Source organism: Eubalaena glacialis, chromosome 8 (genome assembly GCF_028564815.1).
Source record: "Eubalaena glacialis isolate mEubGla1 chromosome 8, mEubGla1.1.hap2.+ XY, whole genome shotgun sequence".
In the NCBI taxonomy this organism is placed as follows: domain Eukaryota; kingdom Metazoa; phylum Chordata; class Mammalia; order Artiodactyla; family Balaenidae; genus Eubalaena; species Eubalaena glacialis.
Window position 1 is genome coordinate 102224843 of NC_083723.1, and position 14701 is coordinate 102239543.

The 14701-nt window shown below is 36.2% G+C and overlaps 1 pseudogene; it reads right to left on the reverse strand.

The window, feature by feature from the left end:
• Nucleotides 1-11170: 11170 nt before the first annotated feature.
• Nucleotides 11171-13640, reverse strand: LOC133096637 (developmentally-regulated GTP-binding protein 1-like; annotated as a pseudogene).
• Between the last annotated feature and the right edge of the window lie 1061 nt (nucleotides 13641-14701).

Sequence of the window (14701 nt, forward strand, 5' to 3'; positions counted from 1 at the left end):
ACTCCAATAAAGATGTTAAAAAAAAAGTAAAATAAAATAGTTGTGATAAAAAAAAATGTTAGATCTAAAATGGCAATAAAGAAAGCACTAATGTCTAAAAAAAAAAAAAAGAAGAATGTTACTACTGCTGAAGTGTTGACCTAGGCTATTAAGAGAAAATAGTAGAAACAGGGAGGAGTATGGACAAAACTCATCTAATTCCCTGGGAAGCCTTCATGGTACTTGCAATGACCAATGATAGGAGTTAAGGAAAGACTACTGCAACCCTCTAAAGCAAAACCACTAATGGTTTAGATCTTGGGAATGAAGATATGATCACTATCCTGAAAGCTTTCTAATCACTATCCCGAAAGTACTAAAAACGCATAGGCATCACCTAGAAAAACTGAATCTAGAACTGGAGGTAGGAACTGTTGAGACTTCGGCTAGGAGAGCATGTATGTATATTGGGTACATGGGGAAGTCAAAGGTGTGAATTTCATTGAGTATTTTCCATATTTGGCTACCCAGCATTCAAATACCTTTTCAATTTGGGAGGATTCGGAACTAGATAGAAAGCAAGGCTTTATTCATAGAAATTAAAGTGGAGTAAATAGTCCTACCCCTGGCTCCCTGGCAATTAAGCACAGGCTTCAGATCTAGCTCCACTGTATTCATGCTATAGATAAAGATACTTAACTTTGAGGTTATGAGGCAAGGAAGGTGACACCGTGAGTATTGGCTCTGTACTTGTGAGGCCAATGGTACAGAAGTGAATGTTCAGTCGTAGCAGTGAGCAGCACGGCACCAAGCAACCAGTTGCTGTGCTCCTTGATCTCTCATGATTTTACTTATTTTCCAAGCTTGCTTATCTGCATACCAACAGATTCTGGGGGCTATCTCTAAGTCCTTTTACAAATTCCTCCTCTCTTTAGGTTGGCCAGAGCTCGACTCTCTTGTTCACAGTCAAGAACTCTGATTGGTAGAGTATTTTAAACAACATAAAAACATATTTTGCTTTTCACAACAGGCACAGATTTAGCACTTTTACGTGGTAAGAATTCCAAGTAAGCTGAAAATTCTTCAAAAACTTTTTATCCAACCCTTAGAATTATAATTTTATTTGATATTTTCTTTCTCTTATTAAAGATATTCCCCCGGTCCATTCATATGCTTATACAACAACTCTAACTATCTTTATACATTAGGTGCTATTTTCACAAATGTTTTCACAAATGTAATATTTACAAAGTGGGCTTGAAGTTTACCCCTTTCAATATTCTGCTAGGAGTAAATATATTTATAACCTTAAAACTAAAAGTACATCTACTATTGCAAAAATAACATATGGTCTACATTCTCTCTCCTTTTTTTTTTTTTTTTTTGCTTATTGATTTTAAATCAGCTAGATATTTATCAAGCGACTACAGGTTAAACTTTGGTTTCATTTGGCTTATTTTATTTCTAGTACATAAAGTTGAACATTAAAAATGTTATTTACATTTCTTCTTCTGCAAATTATCTTTAAAGTTACTTGTATATTAAATTCATTGTATATGCTGCACACATTTCCCCCCATTTTATTGTCTCTTAAATTATTTTTATAATTTTTGCTATATGAAAGTTTAAAATTGTTGTTTTAGTTAACACAACAAAATTTTCTTGGTATTTTTCTCCTTTATATTTGATCCTGGGCCCTGGTAATACTGCTACTACCCTTCGTCCTTCAACCACAAAGGAGTAATAAAAGCTTCCCGCTTCTGCTACGCTTTGCATTACCTTTATGGCTTTTCAGCATAGGAAAAACCAATTCTCCGTATTAAATTTCCTCTGTTTGTAATGTCTAGATTTTGGGGGTATTTTTAATTTACTGGAAAGTCTTTGGAATTTGTTTCTCTAAATAGTATAAGAAAGGGATTTAACTTAACCATTTCTTAACAATTTGACCAGTTATTACAAAAAGATTTGTTTAATCATCCAATCTTATACTGAGAATTAGAAATGCCACTTTAGAAAAATACTAAGGAAATCTGTTTCTGTACTTTCTATCTGTTCCATTAATGTTTCTCTATATGTATGCCCTTTACAGTTTATTTACTATAATTTTATAATATCTGGAAGTTTAAGATTGTTATTATTTGATGTGCTTTTCAAAATTATCTGTTATTTTCTTCCATTTATATTACTTTATTATATTCTTCCATTATAGTATTCTTTCAGAAAAAAAATTACTATCATTTTTGTCAAGTTTGATAAAGAGTCCTTTGGGATAGTTACAGGAATGGGATTATTGTGGAAAGAATCAACATCTTTATATCTTACTTTTGTAGCTAGGAACATGAAATTCTTTATTCAAGTTTTGTTTTAGACATTCAGTACAATTTTAAAGTTTTTATTAAGTGAAACTCTACACTGATCAAGATTTATCACATTTGCCTTATCTATCCCTTTTGTTATTGTTGCTACTATCCATATTCAAATTTCCATGACTCACTAAAATGTCTTTTTACTCTTATTTGTTTCAATTAACAGGAATGTCAAATTAATGTTGTTTCTTAAGATTCTTGAAAAATCTAGATCAGTTCTTCCCACTACCCTACTTCCCCCAACTCCCACCCACCCTTTTTCTCCTTTTATTCCATTGGCTTGTTGTAAAAACTGAATCAGTTGCTTTTAGCAACTGGATTCTGGATTTTTGTTTGTTTCTTTGTGGTTCATTTAACTTGTTCTTTTTTGTCTTATATTTCCTGTGATTGGCAGTTGGCTCTAAAGACTTGATTAGATTCAGGGTCAACTATTTAGGCAGGAATATGTCTTAGATATTGATGTAAAAATGGATTTAACCATAGGCTATGGCATGAATATACTCTTAAAAATGAGAAAAGTGGAAATTTTATAACCTACTTGGTCATCTACTTCCTTCCCAGATGTAATGAATGTTATGAATGCACCTGTTGTGATATACTAGAGAAAATATATAGAATCATTTACTTAATGCATGTTTACAATAAGGGATTTATACCTATAATTTGGTCATGCTCTTCTCACACAATATATTTTGGGTTAAGTCCATGCTCTGTGTAGATCTAACTCATTTTTAAAACTGTTGTATATATTGTATTTTATTTACAATTTCTCTACCAGTGCAAATGTTAGTAAAATTGCTTGTTTTTTCCTATGCTGCAACAAATATCTCATTATGTAGATGCAAAAGTGTTTTGTTAATATAAATACCTAAAAGTTTAACTGAATAATCACGGAATGTGTACATTTTCATTATAATAGACACTGTTAAAATGCATTGCGAAGTTGCTTTTTTATAATTCTCCACTCCTATCATCAGTGAGTAAAAGTACCCATTTCTTCATAATCTTTCTAGCACTTGACAATATCATTGTTATTTTAATATGCATTTCTGAGATTTGTAAATTACTATGGAGATCAAATATCTTTTCACATTCATTAATCATGTGGCAATTTTTAAGACCAAATACATGGTCGATGTCTAAAAATATAAATGTCTATATGTATATGTTAATCCTGCTTTTACCTGCAGATTTCTACACATTTATGATAATATTTTGTTATTCGTATTACTCAGGAAATCTGTATCCTCATTTAGTTTTGTTTTCTTGGTTTGTTCACGTCTGAGCAGTGTGTTAAATTCTCCCACTGTGATTGTGGGATTTTCAATTTCTGTCTGTAGTGCCACCACTTTTTTCAATAAGTTTTTGAAGCTAGGTTGTTACGTATATCCACATTTGTGACTACTGTATTCTTTTGGGGTATTAATCCCTATATCAATATGAAATGTATTTCATTTCTTTTAATGTGTTTACTTTTAATTCTATTTTTCTGATGTAAATATTGTGAAAAAGCAATATAGATATTGCCGTTTGTTTTTTATCCTAGAATATCTTTTCTTTTAAAATATCACATATATTTAAAGGCTTTATTGTTTTAGAGCAGTTTTTGGTGCACAGTAAAATTGAGAGGAAGATAGAGAGATTTCCCATTTATGCCCTGCCTCCACACAGGCATAGCCTCCCCTATTATCAACATCCCCCAGCAGAGCGGAACATTTATTACAACTGATAAACCTACATTGACACATAATCACCCAAAGTCCATAGTTTATTTAAATTATGGTTCACTCTTGGTGTTGCACATTCTATAGGTTTGGAAAAATGTACAATGACATGTATCCACCATTATAGTAACTTATTATATACTTGAAATATACAGAAAACTTTACTCTCAAGTATGCTTGAGCCAGCTCTATCAATTCTAAACGTTCTTCTATTCTTGATTTAAAATTTTTTAAGTGAAATAACATATAACATACTACTGAAACCTCAATAGACCACTTGTCAATTTGTCAATCACATTTTCCTTTCTCCCTTTCTCCCAGATATAGCAACTCACTTGAATTTATTTTTCAGTCCTATACATAATTCATACCATTACTTCGCATGTACTTATTTACAATGAATATATCACCTTGTGTGTTTTCACAACTGTGTTATCATACTATACGTCATTTTGGAACGTCTTTGTGTCATTTCTGCTTTTTCTCATTTCAAAAGTTGTATTTGCATTTCGTGGATATTACATCTTCATTTATGTCTGTGAATAGCTAAACACCGTTTTTTTTAAGTTATTATCTGATTTTTCTAATAAAATATATAGTAAATCCATGTTCTGATTTTTATTCTGATGGCTGGCTTTGTTCATGAGCATTCTAAGTTTTGTATGCTTACTAGTTTGATTGCATTTTGAGCCTTTTCTCTCCTTTCCTCCCTTTCCCTACCTATATGTCCCTCTCATCCCCCTCCCCCTCTTTTAATTGCACTTTTCCTTTTGGAGGATTCAGAAAACTGTTATTACTTTTGCCTGGATCTTTGCTTCAGACCAGAGCCTACTAATGTCTCATAACAATGTTTCAACCCACCCTATCCGCATTGCAATGATGCATCAGTTATTATTGCTTTTGGCTTTTGTAACAGAATCAGTGGAAAGAGAAAAGGTCAATGGATCATGCCAACTGCAATGGTTTCGTCAAATAAAGATCATTTTTTTTTTCTCACAAAAGAGAAATTCTGGATGCAGGCTATCCCTGATATCATATATGTCCAAGCTTCCTCCAGTCCTCAGTTTCCCCATTGTTACCATGTGATTTTCATCCTCAAAGACTCCAGAGAGCTCTTGTACCTACATGCATTTTTGATATTGAGGATGAAAGGGAAGTGAGAAGAGCGAAGGTCAGTGGAGCATGTCTGCTATACTTATACCTGTCTAAAAATTGCTGGAAATTCCACTAAGCCCTTTCCATATATCTTCTTGGCCGGTGATATGTATGTGACTATTTTACCTCCAAGGGAGTCTGAGAAGGCAAGTAATTTTATTTTATTTTATTTTTTGTTTAATATTATATTTTAGAAGGCAAGTTATTTTAATTGGATATTTTTTAGCTGAGGAAAATTGCGGACATCTTAGTAAGAAAGAAGGGGAGTGGGGATGCTGGATGGGAAACTAGAAGTGATGTGACAAGAGATATTGGAGTTAGTGCAGATTCATCCTCCAGGATGGGGGCAACTTGGCTTAGTATCTGGTCACATGGCTGCTTCTCCATCCGCTCACCTCTTCTAGGCTGACAGCTTCTTATAAAGCAGGGTCAGAAACTTCTGCTGGCAGGCCAATTTCAGGCTGTTTTGCATGGCCTTTGAGCTAAGGATGATTTTTATGTTTTTAAAGGGTTGTTCAAAAACAGAAGAAAGAATATGTGACAGAGACCCACAAAACCTAAGATATTTACTATTTGGCTCTTTGTAAAGAAATCACAAACTTTTCTGGACCTTTTTTAAAGGTCCAGACTCAAGTTCCAGCAGTCTTTCCTCTCATCTTCCTTTCTGTTAACCCTAGCTACCAGATATATTGTGGAAAATTTTAATTTTCCCATATCCCACAGGAATTATGTTTCTTACTCTCACCTTCTGCTTTAGCTTGAATACCCAGCATCACTGCAGCTTCAATCCACTCATTACTTCGTGTTTATGTTTCATTTCTGAAACACTGTACACATATACATTTTTGTGACTATACTTACATATATACATGTTCATGACTATAGGTATATGTTTACATACGTATGTTTATGACAGTGACACTGCCCATACATTTTCATTTTATTCTTTTCATGTTCCCTCTCTTTCTGTTGCTTTATTTACAAAGTTTCTGTTACGCAAAATATCTTAATGTAATGTGAAAATCTGTGTTTATAATAGATAAGTGTCACTCATCTCTTTTTATTTTTTATTTTCTGTGATTTCCCCTCTTTTCCTGATTTTTTGACTGGAGCATTTTTAAACCCCATTTTTCTTAAATATTAAAAAGGTTCTAACTCCATTATTTTAATCATTGCTTCTTCATTTTCCAGCACTTTATTAATAGGAATTAATTATTATCTATTTCTTCAACATTGTCATTTCTTCATCCTTCCTATTCCTTCTTTTTAGGTGTTGTAATTTCTGTATTTATTTTTCATTTTCCCTAATGTTTACATCATACAATTCATCCCTTTATTTTTTATGCTAAATTGAAGTAGAATTTGTTGGCTCAATGTTATACCTCACCATTTCACTTTTCAGTTAATTAGGATAAACCATCTCCTCCCAAAACAGTGAAGGACTCATGTATCCCAGCTCTGAACCAATCACACATGACATTTTCTCTGGCTGCAGGAACTGCTTTAAGAGGTCAGGAACATGAGCTCAAGTCTTTGGTTCATTGAGGGTGGGAAGTGCTCTCACCAGGTGGACATAAATGAGGAAGGATAAAGCTCAAATGCTTCTTACAAGACATCCCATGATTAAGGGTGAAATCAGCCTTAGAACAAAACTGACATTGTGGATGGCAGTGTAGAGAAAGAGAAAGATATATACAGAGAAAACAACAACAGGGTAAACCAATCATGAATTCTCTGTCTCCGGATTTCATGTGAATTGATTATGTCCTTACTGTTTAAGTCTTGCTACTCAAAGAGTGATTCATGGACCAGCAGCATATTAATATTGCCTGGAAGCTTGTTAGAAATGAAGAGTCTTAGGCCCCATCCCAGACCAACTAAATCACAATCTACAGTTTATCAGAATTCGCAAGAGATTAATACAGACATCAAAATTTGAGAAACATTATCCATAGCAGTGGCTCTCAAAATGCGGTTCATGGATCCCTGGGAGTTTCCAAGGCCTTTCCGTGGCATCTGTGAGGTTAAACCTGTTTTTATAACTATTATAAGACACTATTTTCCCTATCTACTGTACCTGGTACCACAAGAGTTTTCCAATTCTTAGGGAGGAATAATGCTGAAGGGAGAACATAGATTAATACTGACTTGGAGGTTTTCTCTCTTCTTATTCTAGAAGGGGCTTGCGTTGTTTCAATTTTCAGCATCTTTTTCTCTTTCTTTTTATACCATTGACTTGAGCCCACTCTCAATCTGTGTGGTTTAGGTGTGCATGACCTCTGGCCCTTACTGCTCTCCCTCCAGGCACACAGATATAACCTAAGTCTGGCCAATTACCTCATTTATTCTCTTGGCCACAGTGATTGATTCTGAAATTCGCATATGACCCATGTTAGCGCATTCCGAAGAAATACTGACACTTGTTTTTTCTGAAAAATATTGGCAACAAGAATCTCTCTTTACACTGTTTTCTTTTTAAAAAGATGATATAAGCTAGCACTGCCAGGAATTCCCTTTGGACATGGCTTCCCTGTTATGGCTAGGTATAGAATTTGGATCTAAAATAATATTTCTCAGAATCTTGAGTCATATGCTATGTTACTGCAGGCTGAGTGTATACCGTGAAACAAAGGCACGGTATAATATTAATTAAAACCTTGAAAATTACCAGTTCACATTCATTTCCTTCCAGAAACTGGTATTGATTGTTATTAATCTTAGTAACTGATGATGTCAAGCCATTATTTTTTCCCTTTATTTTCATGAGTATTTGAGAAAAGTCTGAGTAGGCTTCATGAATATAATCAGATATATTTTTGAACTGAAGGTTCTAGTGACCCTTTCTTATTCATCTTTCAATCTCAGTACCTAGCACACTGCCTGCTTCATAGTCATTGCTGACATGAATAAGGAATTTTGAATATAGGCATTATAACCTCAAATCTCTTCTTCACTACACTGAATTTATATGTTATAAATTTTGTAAGGAGTTGAAAATATTTTTTCAAGGTTGATATCATATTATCTTTCAAGGACCCTCAATTATAATTTGACTTCTAAAGCTTCAGAGAATATCATGACAAACTTTATGGGAAAGATTTTCCTTGAATTTAATAAATATTTATTGTGTACTTAATATGCTTGGCCTTATGCTGGTTGAATAAGATACAATCCACAATGTCTATACTCAAAAAGATCCTATCTAGCAGATAAGATGGACATAAGCATACCTTTATCTCTGTGTTGTAAGAGCAGCAGATGTTAAAACATGGACGGAGTGAGGAGTGATAAACTTTATCTGTGAAGATCGGAGAAGTGTAATTGAAGGATGGGACAAGTGGAGATGGAGGATATTACAGGTAAAAGAAAGGCATGTTTAAATACACCAGTATTTGATGCACCAATATTTGGGGGAAACCGTAGCCAGTTTAGAATTATTTGCAATACGGACAGTAGGAGACGAGACTAAAGAGAAATGCTGAAAGCATATCAAGAAGGACCTTGGGTGCCATATCAGGGAACTCCGACTTTACTCAGCTGACCAGTGTTATTTACCTTTAAAGAAAATCCACTTGAAAAACATACAAATCCCTCCTAAAACAATTTGAGATTATAGTAGGTTGTGTATTCCTCCTTCTGTGAAAACCAACTCTATAGATGAAGTGGATCCTTCAAAACATCTTGCAGAGGACAGAGAAGCATTCTGGAAACAATGGGGAGGGGGACTGGATGATAGACATGAAAGCTAGACTTAAGGCAGTGGCTGTGTGAATGGGGAGGTTGACAGATTTGAGAACCTTGAGGGATGGTATTTCTATAAGAACCAACAGGAGTTCTTATAGAAATCAGGGCTTTGATCTAATTTATTTACTTATATTTAAGTCAGAATAAGAAAGCTTTAAAAATAATTATCCCTTAGGGTTCCAGGGACATAATCACAGGAATTTAGATTTGGTAGTATATATTATTTAACTTTACAAACATAGAGGTTATGTATAGCCCTTTTAGAGAATGATTATTTATAAACATATTAAATAAAGGAAAAGGGGACACCACCTCATAAACTGAAATGATTAATTTATACCTTGAGACTTTTGACCAAAGACGCTGCTTACTCCTTTACTTTAGATTCGATGTCATATTCTTGTATAGTATTATATTCCCTGAAATAGCCTAAAATCTGTTGGTTCCAATTTTATACAGATAATATTAAATTAGTTTTGGTGCTCTAAAAGACTTTTTAGAACTTGACAGTGACTATTTCCTAATTTTCTTCTGCTCTTATAATTTACTTTTTTCTTTACCTACATTGTAATATTTGCATTTTTTACTTTATAACTTGATTGGTTAGAGTAATAATTCCCAATTTCTTTTACATCATGGTATACCTAGAAAATGATATACATATACAATACATAAAAGGCAATAGATAGGGTTGTTTGCTTTAGAAGCCCACAAGCCAGGTGCTCTAGCCTACCACACCCTTATCATACTCCTCTATAGCTGGAGGGAATTGCTATCATCTCACACTCCCATAGCCCATTCACACTGGTTGGAACGCTCTGAGTTAGGAGTGAAACTTAAAGAGGTCATGATTATGGGATGCACACGTGCATTGTTCAGTGAATATCGTGGTAGTATTTGATGTACCATAGAGCAAAAATGTCAATTGGCTCAAGGAACAGTTGCTAGTGGTCACATAAGAATTTTGCAACATGGTATGCATAACTCAGGACAACCTACAATCATTATGGAGAACATGACTGAAAGCCTGTTTCATTGATGAAGACTCAGGAGTCTTTGATAGGGTATTACAAATACCCAATTCTTTCATTTCATAAATAAGAACACTTGAGACCAAAAAAATTATGTCTTGACTAGAAAGTAAATGACTTGAATGGAGGTTAAATGACTGTACTGTAAGCTTTATGAAGCTGGGGACATTTTGGTAATTGCTATATCCCATTGCTGGGTAGAGTGCAAAGCACATGGGAGAAGTTTCCTAAAATTTTGTTGAGTCGAATAAATGAATGAATGAATGAATGAATAAACTGGCCAGGGTCAAACAGGTAATGGCAGAGCCAAAAGCAGAATTACAATCTTCCTCTCCCAGCTCAATGATTTGATCCCCTGTGTATAAGACTGTATGTCACACTGTTATCAATGTTCTATGAATAATTCATCATGTGGCACAAGGCACAAAAGGTCATGAACACATTCTAGAATTGAATATTTTAAGGATTTACCTTTTCTTCTGTTTTGTAGCAGCTCCTATCGATCATACTCATAAATGAACAGGAAATATTTGGGTTGCTATAAAGCTTATATTTATCTTAATGTAGTTCTGTAAATACAGATATTTTAAAATACAACAAAATTGGTCTAAAATGAGCTTTCACAAATTTTTTTTCTCTTCGGTAGTTATAATATTTTGTCATTTTCTTCAATAATAGAATATATTCAGGTTTGTCTTTATTTCCATTAATTAAATGATGAAAGATAAAAGTTTAAATAATTACTGATGTGTCCTATATGCAAGCATGAAAAGCAGAGCAAGCACTGTCACTGAAAGGTTATGTCACTCAAGAATTCATTAAACATTCATTAGCCTCACCTCAGGTAAAGGTGTCCTTGTTTACATATTTGCAGATTTGCATACTCATGCCCTGAACAAGATTTCAAAGATGTTTATGATCCTATGACCACCTTAATTATGAATTCCCAAATAGATAAATAATAAATAAATAAATAAACAAATAAATCCTAATGAATGTGGTCATTTTTTTTTCCTACCTGGTCCTTTATGCAGTTCAAAGTACAAGGTGACATGAAGACAAGTGAAGTGCCAGTTTGGGTGCCTCCATCTCCCTCCTATGAATCTTGATCCAAAGCCAGAAGGGGTTTGGGGTAGGATGCTTGGTCATTTGGAAAGCTGCAGTGGTTGGCCTAGCAGATGGAGAAAGGGGAAGGTTTCAGTGTCTGAATGACATCCTTATCCCCCAACATATGGCTTTAACCATTTCTTTGTGTTTCACAGAGAAACCACAGACTGGAACGTATTTAAATTCTTTGATAAGATTTTCGTGAATTTTCAGCAGAAATCCTCCACCGTGGTTCTGGGGTAAGGCAGCACAACACTGGGGATGTGTAATCTGGGAACTGGCCTTTGCGTCTGGTCTAAGTCCTCACTAGTTTCAGATACTCCCAGATATTTTCCAACAAGTCATCAAAATTCCAGCAGTGATGGGCAGAGATGGGTACAATGAGGCATCTTATAGACGATACGCAATTTCTCAGTGTAGATCTGATCAATCTTATTTAACTAACACATAGATAGCAGGGGATATAAACTCTGTTTCCTTCCACCACTTCAATGAAGTCATTAGCTGTGGTATTGCGACGGTCCCATCGGCATTACGAATTTCGTACTCAGCCAGAAAGCTCTTCACAGTTTCAGCATCCAGCTCACTCTGAGGGCAAGTGGCTTTGAGATGAATGCGTCCCTTATCTTCTTCTTAAAACCAATATTAGAGGGTTTTGTTGCTCAAGTGAATGCCAAAGCCTTCCAGCTCGTTTTCAGTTATCTTCTTATGTCTCAACAGTTCAGGACATCCAGAAAAACCAGGATCAGGTTACATGTTCGGGCTACTGCAATGACCTGACGGCCTCTGCCTCTCCCATCCTTGGCACCCTCAATGATACCTGGGAGATCCAGGAGCTGGATCTTGGCCCCTTTGTATCTGATGACACGGGGCACAGTGGTCAGAGTAGTGAATTCAGGCTGCCACCTCGGAATATAACCCTGCCAAGTTACTGAGCTGGGCTGACTTCCTCATAGTTAGAAAGCCCACAAACCCAATTCGAGCACCACCTGTCTTGGCTACAACAAAACCTTCCGGCTCACCAGCACCACCACCTGTTGGAGTAATGAGTTCTCCGCGAAGCTTAGCAGAGCGAGCCTTAAGCAGCCCTAAATGGTGTGCTGTGGTCTTGTTCTTTTAGTCCGAGCCATCTCGGCTTCGATCTTCGAGGTGTTGGCTAAGGTGCTGCTCCTAGTGGCGAGTCCCCGGGGGTGCAGTGGCCTCCACACTGACCGCCTCTGTCACATACCCGCCAGCGAACCTGCCAAAGCCAGCAGGAACTACTGCAGTGCGCAGGCGCGGTACTTCCTACTTCTCGCGAAAGTTCAGGGTGTGTGTCTCCTATTCACCGCAACAGTACAGCGCGCGGAAACGTCTCCTCGCCGACGCCTTTCCCATTCCCCCGTTTTTGGAGGAAGGTTTTCTGTCATTTCTTTTTTGGGTCCTGGACTGCGTCAGTGAGCTTGGACCTGTGTTCTGGCCCCTATGTGCACACAGGTATGTATTTTCAAAAACCAAATTCTGCACACTGCGTAAAACAAAGCAGAAAGATGAGTTTGTTTTCAAGGCTTACGACCTGCAAAACCGGGAAACCCAAGGCTGCGGGAGCAATAAGTTTCCTGTTAGTTATTGACTAAAGGTGTTCTGTTTGTTTTTAAACACTACATGATTATATTTTAATACATAGCCAAAATACAGAACACCGTAGTAAACTGATGGCAATAAAACAGCATTTCATTTGCATTGCATGACAAATGGTTAACATCCTTAGTCATAAATGAGTTCTTAGAAACTAGTAACAAAGGCATTGCTATTACAAAGGAAGTGAAAAAGAAAAAAAGAAGAACGTGAAATAACACAAGGGACTAGTAAGGACTAAAGGGGTAAATGCGGAATTTGTCTTTTTCAGCTGAGGCCTGGTGGCCTTCTTCCTTATTTGGCTCAGAGTAGCTGAGTCAGGAACAAGGAATTCCAAAGATGGTGTGAACAGATTTGGCATCTGCGGATTGCCTGGCGTCCTCTGCTAATTTCTGAGAAGAGCTGTAAATTCCTGTAGCTAATGTTAGGTAAGGTTAAGCTTCATTTTTTTTCATTAATGTGACTGCAGTAGCCAACTCCATTTTGTCCCCAACAAAAGTGATTCCATTTTTGTTTTGGTTCTACAGTACACATGTATGTATACACACATCCACACAAGGCCAAAGGTCTGGTGAGCTGGGAGGTCAAGCTGTTTTACAAGAAGGAATTAGATAGAGACCAATTCCAGAGGATGGATAGCTTCTGAGTCTGAGGCCCCACCCTGGAGGGAAGCCAGTTCTGTCCAAATACCAGGTTGCAGCTGACAGCACTGGGGGCCTGAAGGACTGGGCTGTGAGAGGAGCTTGAGGGGACAGAGCAGCCTCCATACCTGCTCCGGGACTGGTGGCAGGTCCAGCCCTGCCCCGGAAGCAGACATTGGGCCCTGTCTGAGGGTAGGGGGCCTGAAGATCCGAAGTGCTACATGGGGCCATTCCTTGGCCTTTCTCTATGCTCATGCCATGCATGTCAGAGTCCATGACTCTTCATCTTTCATAATAATTTATAGTGATCACATGTTTGAGGGAGGAATGATATACTGAATATAATAAAATTCAATATGGAAGGTTTCATCAACTGGGGGTCAAGAACCACTAGCAACTTGGCAGATTGATGTGAATTATACTGTTTTCCCTTTCACCATTTATCCATCTAGGCTGTGGTGTTTACAAAGCAGACACTAAAGTGGATATTTAGCAATTGGCCCATTGTCTATGATTTTTGAGGTATTATGGAAAAGGGAAAACTTACAGAATTTAGAGTACGGAAAACTGTAACAATTTGATTTTTTTTTTTAAAGTTTTGTTCTAAAAACTGTGGGTCATTAGGTTTGTAGTTAATACTAGAAAAGAGTTTGGCTTTTGTTATGAAAGAGATAGTTTATTCACATACAGAACAAGGTGCATTGATTAGGAGTAATACGTAGTGACTTAGAGTAAACTTTGCCCCCAAAACTCTAATTTCAGTATTTGGCAGGGTTTGGCTGGTAGAGCAGAAACAATATGTTATATTTTTAGCTAATCACTTAACAGTTTTTTAGGCAAAATAGAGGCGTGCAGACAAGATGATTCTAAAGATGAGTAAATTTTTAGCTTGTTACACCAATGTAACAGGAGATTCCTACATAGAAGTTGCACAAATAATTGGCACATTTCTGTGACATTTTTTAATGACTTAAGACACAGAGGCATACTTATAAAATCGATCAACATTCATCTAGCAGTACAGAATTAATAGCTAATATGATCTGGAGTAGAATCAGAATTCAGAAATATCATTATAGAGTTGAAATAATGGGCTGAATTCACTAAGAAAGTATTTATATGAGATGTCCAGAATAGGCAAATTCATAGAGATGGAAGATAGGTTAGTGGTTACCAGGGCCTGGGGTAAGTGGGGAATGGGGAGTGACTACTAAGGAATGATTTCCTTTTGGAGTGACAAAATGTTTTGGAATTAGATAATGGTAATGGTTGCATAATTTTGTGGCTATGCTAAAACCTACTAAATTGTACACTTAAAAAGGGTGAATTTTTTGGTA